The sequence below is a fragment of the Chaetura pelagica genome, unplaced genomic scaffold (assembly GCF_000747805.2).
Source record: "Chaetura pelagica isolate M959 unplaced genomic scaffold, ChaPel_1.0 scaffold219, whole genome shotgun sequence".
In the NCBI taxonomy this organism is placed as follows: domain Eukaryota; kingdom Metazoa; phylum Chordata; class Aves; order Apodiformes; family Apodidae; genus Chaetura; species Chaetura pelagica.
In genome coordinates, this window is record NW_009954552.1 from 2884695 (window position 1) to 2893013 (window position 8319).

The 8319-nt window shown below is 37.7% G+C and overlaps 1 protein-coding gene across 1 annotated transcript in view; it reads right to left on the minus strand.

Annotated features, from left to right (window-relative positions):
- Positions 1-8075, minus strand: part of FBXL7 (F-box and leucine-rich repeat protein 7) — a 131543-nt gene extending 123468 nt beyond the window's left edge. Inside the window, exon 1 of the mRNA XM_010005087.1 lies at positions 7994-8075. The gene's annotated coding sequence lies outside the window, so the exon portion shown is untranslated. The remainder of the gene's footprint in view (positions 1-7993) is intronic.
- Between the last annotated feature and the right edge of the window lie 244 nt (positions 8076-8319).

An 8319-nucleotide genomic window follows, 5' to 3' on the forward strand; every position in this document is an offset into this window, starting at 1 on the left:
ATTAAATTTGGGATCTTGGATTCTTTAAAATCAGATTTACAGGTAATTGAATAAACCGTAATGACTCCTACCAAGCACCAGAGCTTACTTTGGAAACGTAATGCCAAGTTTTTTAAATTGGGATCATTTCTCTTTAACTGTACTATAAGTGCCTTTGCTCTGGTAGGTCTCACATTTCAGGCAGCAGATCAAGTAAGACTGCAGTTTTATGTGCATTTCCAATTTGTTCTTAGTATTGTTTGGGCAAGTTTTAAACATTTGGCTATAGCATTTCAGTACAAATTAGCCAGAATAACGTAAGGTTTCAATTTGCAGCTTTAACCTTGCCAATATCCCAACTACTTCTGCCTTGCATTTGAACTCTGATTTAAATGCTGATTGCAACAGTATTGTTATAATTAGCAGAACAGCTTTGCAGGAACACTGCTTATTAGATAGCAAAAGCATAACATGTGGTTAAATACAACAAAAAAATAGTGCCCAAGAACAACTTCTATACTGCTTTCTACCTCCATATACTGCTCGAGGTGATTATATTTGCGTATGCATTCAGATATGTTGGTTAAAGGAATTTTAAAAGTGAGCTGTTTATTCTGCCAAAGTGTTTATAGTTTTGGATTTATTAACTGTTATGCCTCCCACCCCCCTCTTATTCTTCTCCAGTTTTTTGGCTTCAATTGATTCTGTTTTGGCACATTCAGTAATGCAACCTTTTACTTTTCTAGCAGTGGAGTTTTCTAGAAAAGTAACACAAAACCCTAGGAAATTTACCTGGTCTCCAGTTTCACTACCAACTCAAAACAGCCACAGTTCACTCAAAGCCAATGGAATCTCAGCCCAGTTCCAAGTAACCAGTGGCAAATTCAGGCATTCATATCAAATTCAGACATGGTTTGGTGCACATAAATCTGCTTACACACTACTTCAACAGTCAAACCAGGAGCCCAAATTCCCAGTAAGACATGCTGCAAAGACACAAGGACACAGATAAACAGGAAGAGATCTGCCATCCAAAGAATTAGGAATTACACATATGCCTGCATGCATCCAGGAAGAACACATATAGGTTTTCATTTCTGATAATGGGATAGTAAGCTTCTAATTCTAACGAAATAAAGAAGGGGAAAATATTAAAGAACTGAAGTGGGATAAGATTTCTGAACAGGAATCAGATGTAGGAAGAGATCAAAAGAGCTCTTGCCGCCAAAAGGATTGTCAAGAAAATCTGTGTGGAAAACAGCATCTCTTCGAAGCAACAGTTTTTGCCATAACACTTAACTACCTCAGTGTCCTGATAACATACACAAACCACTCAAAAGCTTCAATGGAACTTCAGTATATTAAAAACAGCTACCTACCTTATTACGTGAACCATAATATTAGGAAAGGTGGCCTATCTGCAGACTGCGTCTCTGAGATTTTTATCACCCTCTGAAATAAGATCAGGATTGCACTCACCTGAATCTCAGTCTGAGACAATTCTCCATCAGGAACCATTTTAAATACCAAAACCATTCAGTAGCATCTTCCCTTCTGTTCCATCTTCCCAATTTTTTTTGTAATGTCTATCATAGTGCACAACACAAAGAACTCTCCTCTTAAATTAATTGAATAAATGAAGAATTACTCAGAGATTGTAAAGACAGCAAGCTTTTTGAAAGAATGTGGTTATGAAGCCAAGATAAATTAACAGAATAACATCCTCCCTGAAAATATCCTATAATGTGTACTTTGTTCCCTCACTCATAAGGTGAACTGAAAGGCACACAATCCAAATAAATCCTTCTGTGCTTCTGAAAAGTCACTTAATTTATTACCATGTAGAGCAGTAATAAACATTTTCTGATACAGAGCTTGAATTTTTCTGGAAAATATTGGGGTTTATGTAGAGACCCAAGATAAGACTAATTTTCTATACCTCTGCATATGAAAGCCAAGGACAGAAGTATCTATCGTGCTTAGACAAAGTAAGACTGCAAAAGGAATTATTTGAGAGATTTCACATATTGATAAAACTCAAGCTGTCTTCCCACCGTTCAATAAAAATGTTTCAAAAGTAGCTGCTTTTTCCATTATTCACTGCAGTCTTCTAAAATTACTTCAATATCCTTCAGTATCAAAGAAAGAACAGTATGGCTGAACACTCTATTCCTACTTTCCTCAATTGGATATTCATTACAAATTTAATTAACTTACAATTTATAGACTAAAACAATTATTAGTCAAAATAAAGCAATTAGTAGGCAAATTCCAGTGGTTTTTAAGTAACTTGAAAGTTATTTTCTTAAGAAATTATTAGAAGACTACAGCAAATGCATGAAGGACTTTTGCTATTATTAAACAAATAAAGGCAAACTTCTCTTAGAAAAGCATATCCAGCTAGGCTTTTTTCATGTAAAACTTGACATAAATCCAGTTTCAGTTACTTGAGTAGCTGGTACTTCTATCATAGATCATAGAATCTTAGGGGTTGGAAGGGACCTTGAAAGATCATCTAGTCCAACCCCCCTGCCAGAGCAGGGTCACCTAGAGTACGTCACACAGGAACGCATCCAGGTGGGTTTTGAATGTCTCCAGTGAAGGAGACTCCACAAACTCCCTGGGCAGCCTGTATTATATTCTATAATATTCTATAATTAAGGACTAGTTGAGTGAATACCTAATACTTCTATATTCAGAATAGGAAAGGCCTATTGAGAACTCCTAAGTTGGTAAAACTTGCCACCAGCAAGAGATGTAACTCTTAGCTCCATTTATTTTTAGTTAGTTTGTTTATCTTGGGGGGTGGCTTTGGGGAATTGGACAGTATGTTGGTTGATTGGTTTTTGTCTTGGTTTTTGAGAGGGATTGTTTGGTTTTGGCTGGTTTGGGGTTTTTTTGTTTATTTTTTATTTTTGTTTTGGTTTTGTGGTTTGGCTTTTTTGTTGTTTGTTTGTTTTGGGTGGGGCTTTTTTGTTTGTTTTTTTCAAGGTCTTCAGCAGAATGAAAATCAGTAATGAAAAAAGGCTAGCTCCTCATTCAGTCATTCTTCTCTCTAGAACTTATCAGACACCAAGGGAAGATTGTGGACAACAGAAATGCTATAGTGTAGACCAGCACTCACTAATACACTAGCCACTTCAAGAAGAAGCTTCACTGGCAGGGACCCACCATAACAGGATGATGAGGACCACAGCAACACAGCCTGATCACCCTTAGCCAGGTATTGCCTTGCACAGGACATAAAGTGACAACCTTACATTTGTAATTAAAGCATTACATATTTGCAAAATGCTACATTTTCACATAGTTGCCCCCAAACACAATTTAATGAAGGGAATGGTTCCTAATGAGTGTCATTATTATGGGAGACTTTTCTAGTACACACCTAACTTCAGAACTTCTTCTGTTAAGATGCATACAAACAGGTAGGGACAAAAATTCAGGTGATCTCCACAATAAACATACACCATAGTGCTAATGGGTGAAGAGCTTAATTCATCTGTTTTCCACACGTGGGGTTTTTTAAGTGTATTTAAGGTACATGAATACCACAAGAGGAAGACAAACTCCAGAATTCTCAGAGTACTGCAGATTGGAAAACAAACAAAATTACTTACTTTTTGAAGGAGGTCCTTAAAAGTCAACATCACTAACACCAGATACAATTTTTAACTTCTGCAGAATACAGCAGCTGACTTCACTGTATTTCCACAAAATTCAAAATATAAACATTTAACAGGATATATTCAGAGTTATTTCAGCATTGAGGCCCTCTGCTAAAATAGTGTTTTGCTTCAGGCCTAATACTTCAATTTGATTTTATAGAAACTAAGAAATAAATTAGAACTTATACATGGAGCTCACACATGAGCTCTCAATTTAAAACTGCCTCTGGATTACCACTTAGCAGCCATATACATGAAGTGCAAACAGTATTGATTTTTTTTTTTATTTGAAAAACAGTCAAGTTAATATGAAGCATCCAGCCTGGATATAACATTCCACGCTCTACAGGTAAGTGTTAGAAGAAAGCTCCCTGATCAAGGTAAGCCCATGCAAAAACATTCAGTCTAATCTTCTAAATCAAGTTTTAGACAATAATATTCCAGCTGAGACTGTGTCTAGCAAATTGCATTTAAATGGCCCACAAAAATCCATTTAGTCTCTCACTTGCCAGAAGAGCAACAGGGGGTAGCAAAAACTCACGCATTCTCAAGTTTCTTACTGTAATTGATTGATGGGGTAAAGAATTGTAGACAGTGTCTGAAACTGGAGAAGTAAAAGGCAGTGTATATTCAAAGACAAAGAAAATTGTATCATCAGAAGAGCAGACAATGTGGAAGCATTAGTATGCATGCACACCCACAGACTACCATGTGTCCTTCTGAGCCAAGCTGTACCCAAACCAACAGTCCCTACAGCATACTCTGATTTACACAGAGGACCAGATATGTTTTTTGCCACTTGCCCTTCACTGAAGTACAGAAAGTGAAAGCCACAATGAGAGGAACTGGACTTCAGCTTAGGCACCAGTACAGCCTCACCTTTGTATTCCTCTCAAGTACATCACTGGTATCTCAAGTTTTAATTTAGGAAGTTGCATGATCTGCCAGCTACTGTCTGCATGCTTCTACACAACACAAACAGGGTAGTAGTTACCTCTCCAATGCATCACCGATTGAATCTGGTTTTGCTAAGGATGTAACATGAACTGTCTGCTCCTCAGTGGTAGAGGATGTGCAGTTCACCCAGGCACATTTTAACAGCATGACAAGCATTTGAAACATAAAATCTGCTTCCTCAACTCTATAGATGCTCACAAGCCACAATATGATGGAGGGTACCATATTTTGCCCATAACTGCATCTCTCATTCCCAGCAAGAGATGTAACTGATGTTAGCTTCACAGCATATCTAGAACTGTTACACCACACAGGTCATTTTGAGCAGCTTGTTACCCATTTCTTGTACCCACTCTATACAGAAACATCACAGCACTGAAACCTGACAAATACACTCGTTCCATTAAACAAGACAAAGAGTATAGTTCATTTGGTTGTTCAAACTGATGGCAAGACAACACCTGCTGTCCAGTAATTCCTAAAATGGTTTACTCTTTCAAGCAAGAGTTCTGCTTGACACCGTTTTGCAGTCCTTGGAAATCCATACCTGCCTAAGGAGTACTTTACATGACTGCTCTCTGCTGCAGAGTACCACAGAGCTTGTATGAATTAGTCCCACAGATTTCCTTTCTAGTTAGTTCAAGACATTTCATTGATTCAACTTCAAGAAGTGCTATATCAACTGTCTTACAGAAACAAAAGATAAGACATGCTGTGTAGAACTGGAAAGAATTAGGGATGTTTACAAGGATCTGTAAAAGGCCTCTGGCCTCAAACACAAATTCTATGCTTTTCATGGAGCTGGGCACTCAGGAATCCAGTTGCCAACAGAAGGGATAAAAAGATGCTGCCTGAAACTTGTCTAATTAAGATAATTTCACACACAAATTAAGGTGAAAAAGAGCTCCACTGTAATGTTTCATAGTCTTTTCCATGGCATGTCTTACCACACACAACACATGGCTCATTCATAGGTCAGCATACAGTGCTACGAACATAAAGTACAGGCTGAAGCACAGGGCAGATTGGGAGTGTTCTGTCCCTGCCATAAACGAGTTGCGTGGCAAAAGCAAGACAATTTATCAGTTTCTGGGGGGAGCAGGTACTACTCTATGACAAGCAAATACTAGAGCATGAAGTGCTATTTAACTAACAATCACAAAATGTTATGTAAACATCCCAATGAAAAGACCTAACTGCCCCTGCTTGTACAGCATCTAACGCAATCACACTCCTGTTCTTAGCGGGTCCCTAGACACTACTCTAACTGAATAGCATAAAAGCATTCAGTCTTGTAAGCACAGAATTCTACCCAGCTTGCAGGAGGTATGAGACTTTCTGTTGGGCTAAATCCCCCTACAGCATAAGGCTACTGTATATGGGGAAGAGGCAGCATTAGTAAAAAATCCAGACACACATCAGTTGATAAATGCCAGTAACAGCACTGGTTTCAACAGTCTTTGTTCTACCCCACACCACTTTCTTATCTCCACTATCACTTGCCTTCACAGAACTCTTATGCTCCCTGGTTATGACATTCAAAATATCTGCCAGATTATACAGCAATCAACATTAAGACAATCTATATTAAACTGAACCACTTTAGCAACTCCTCAGCAGAAAAACTTGGTAGAAAGGTAACAATAGTAGCACACGGTGAGGAAGAGATGAATTATGCTGTTATGAAAGTATTACAAATCACAGTCTTCTAAGGCACAGAAAAGCTAGGCTCACATCTGAAAATGGCCTCCAAGTATGGAACACAACTCCTGAACTCTTCCTGAATCTGCACTAGAACTCCTAGAAACGTATCTTTACTACATCATCTGCTGGCCTGCATTTAAGCCTCCCTCACTAATGACTTAATCAGCTGCAAAACAATGGTAAAGATTTCAGGGTTAATGTTGGTATTCACTGGCTCTAAATGGGCTAGATTAAGAACATAAATCTTAGAGTTTACTAAATTATTATGTTGCATTATCTGACAAAAATAAGGAAAAAACTCAACATGCTTTACTGACTTAAGTAAAACAGAAATGTAAAGCAATTGTTAAGTACCGCCTTCAGAGTTACTAGCGTTTCTTTGTGGCCCTGGCTGTCACACAGAGAAGTTAAAATGTTTCATACATTTCCTAAATTTATCTCATGTCTTGGCAATTCAAGTCCTTCAGGTACCTCAAAACTTTCTAATCTAAGGCTTAGAGAAACATGAATTCTACTATTCAACTTAACTTTATCAACAAATAAATTTATTGCCCAAAGTAAAAAGAACAGATTCTAAACCAGCATCTCTCATGATTCACAGGTACCAGATCTTCATTCTTGATATGGGATTATGCATGTCTAACAAGAAACTCTTATGATTTATATGGTCATTTATTAATTACATGAACTGCTTTTACTGTAGATTATACAGTCATACTCAGACTTGCCAAACTAGAACTATTCAAAGACTATGACTTCATTTAACCATAAGAAATAAAGCCAGCCTGAAAGCAATCAGAGATTTTAACTTAATTTGCAGTGACAGTAGTGTAAGAAATCAGATTATTTGATAATTACCAAGTACAACCAACTTATTATGACACAGTTGAGCAGAAATGCTAGTTAAGGCACATATATTTATCAGCCGAAAAAAATCCTTTCAGCTTACATCATTAAATTACATAGAGATGTAATGATTTCCTCTCAGCCTTTGAAGACACTTTTGTAAAAACTAGGGCAAATACACCTTCACTTAACAGAGCACATCTACCCACATACAGCAAGCAGAAGAAAAGGATAAGCATTTCTCTATTCATGGCCAGTTAGCACAACATTGTACTAATACTGACACGTAAGACACCCGCTTCCCCTAGGCATTAAAAATCTAGTCCAGAATGACCCATACTCCAGTAACTCTATGTGAGCTGTGTCAATCTAATTAAATCCCTGTCAGCAGTTCACGTCCATAGCTACAATTTTGAAAACCTGGCACAAACAACTCACATTTTCATCGTGTTCACAGTATGAAAATAAGATGCTGAGATTTAACCTAGAATGTATGCCAAAAAAGCTTCCATTAAGTATATTCTTACAAAATAAGTTCTAAATCTTATCGCATAAAAACTTAAGTATCAACGTATTTGCAAAAAAAGTAACATGAAAAATTGCTCAAAACATTCTACATTTCTGTTCTGCAGAAGTATTTTAGATCCTTTGTCACAAGCTTAAATCAGAAGCTAAAGCAGGTAGGAGTGGCAACTCTATAGAGAAAGGAGAACTTTTTAAATTTCTAGTAAGCCTGTGGTACTGTACACAGAAGGAATGAGGAGGAGGGGTTCCTTTTCTGAAAATTGCTAGGATTATGGTGGAGGGCCTGACCTGTGTAATGAGTACCAGCTGCCTACCTTCACTGGTAGCTGCATTCTTCTGGGCTTTGGTGGGTGTGTGATCTGTACTTGAACTCACGTCGGATGAGATGCTTGAGCTGCCTTTGCCTGCAAAGGGAGAAAGAGGTGGAGGGAGTGAGAAAAAAAACACGAGTATCAACAGCAAAATACAAAGAACTTCTATATCAGAACCTGGCACAATTCCAGAAAGCTTTAAATTAAGTTTAAAGCAGTTGATGTTCATTTTGTAGACACTGAGGTAGGAGTTAACTCCATAATAACTTACAGCTTGTTCATCCTTATGTGTACTAAGGCTGCAGCCTCCTGTGTCACAGGGGCTCTTG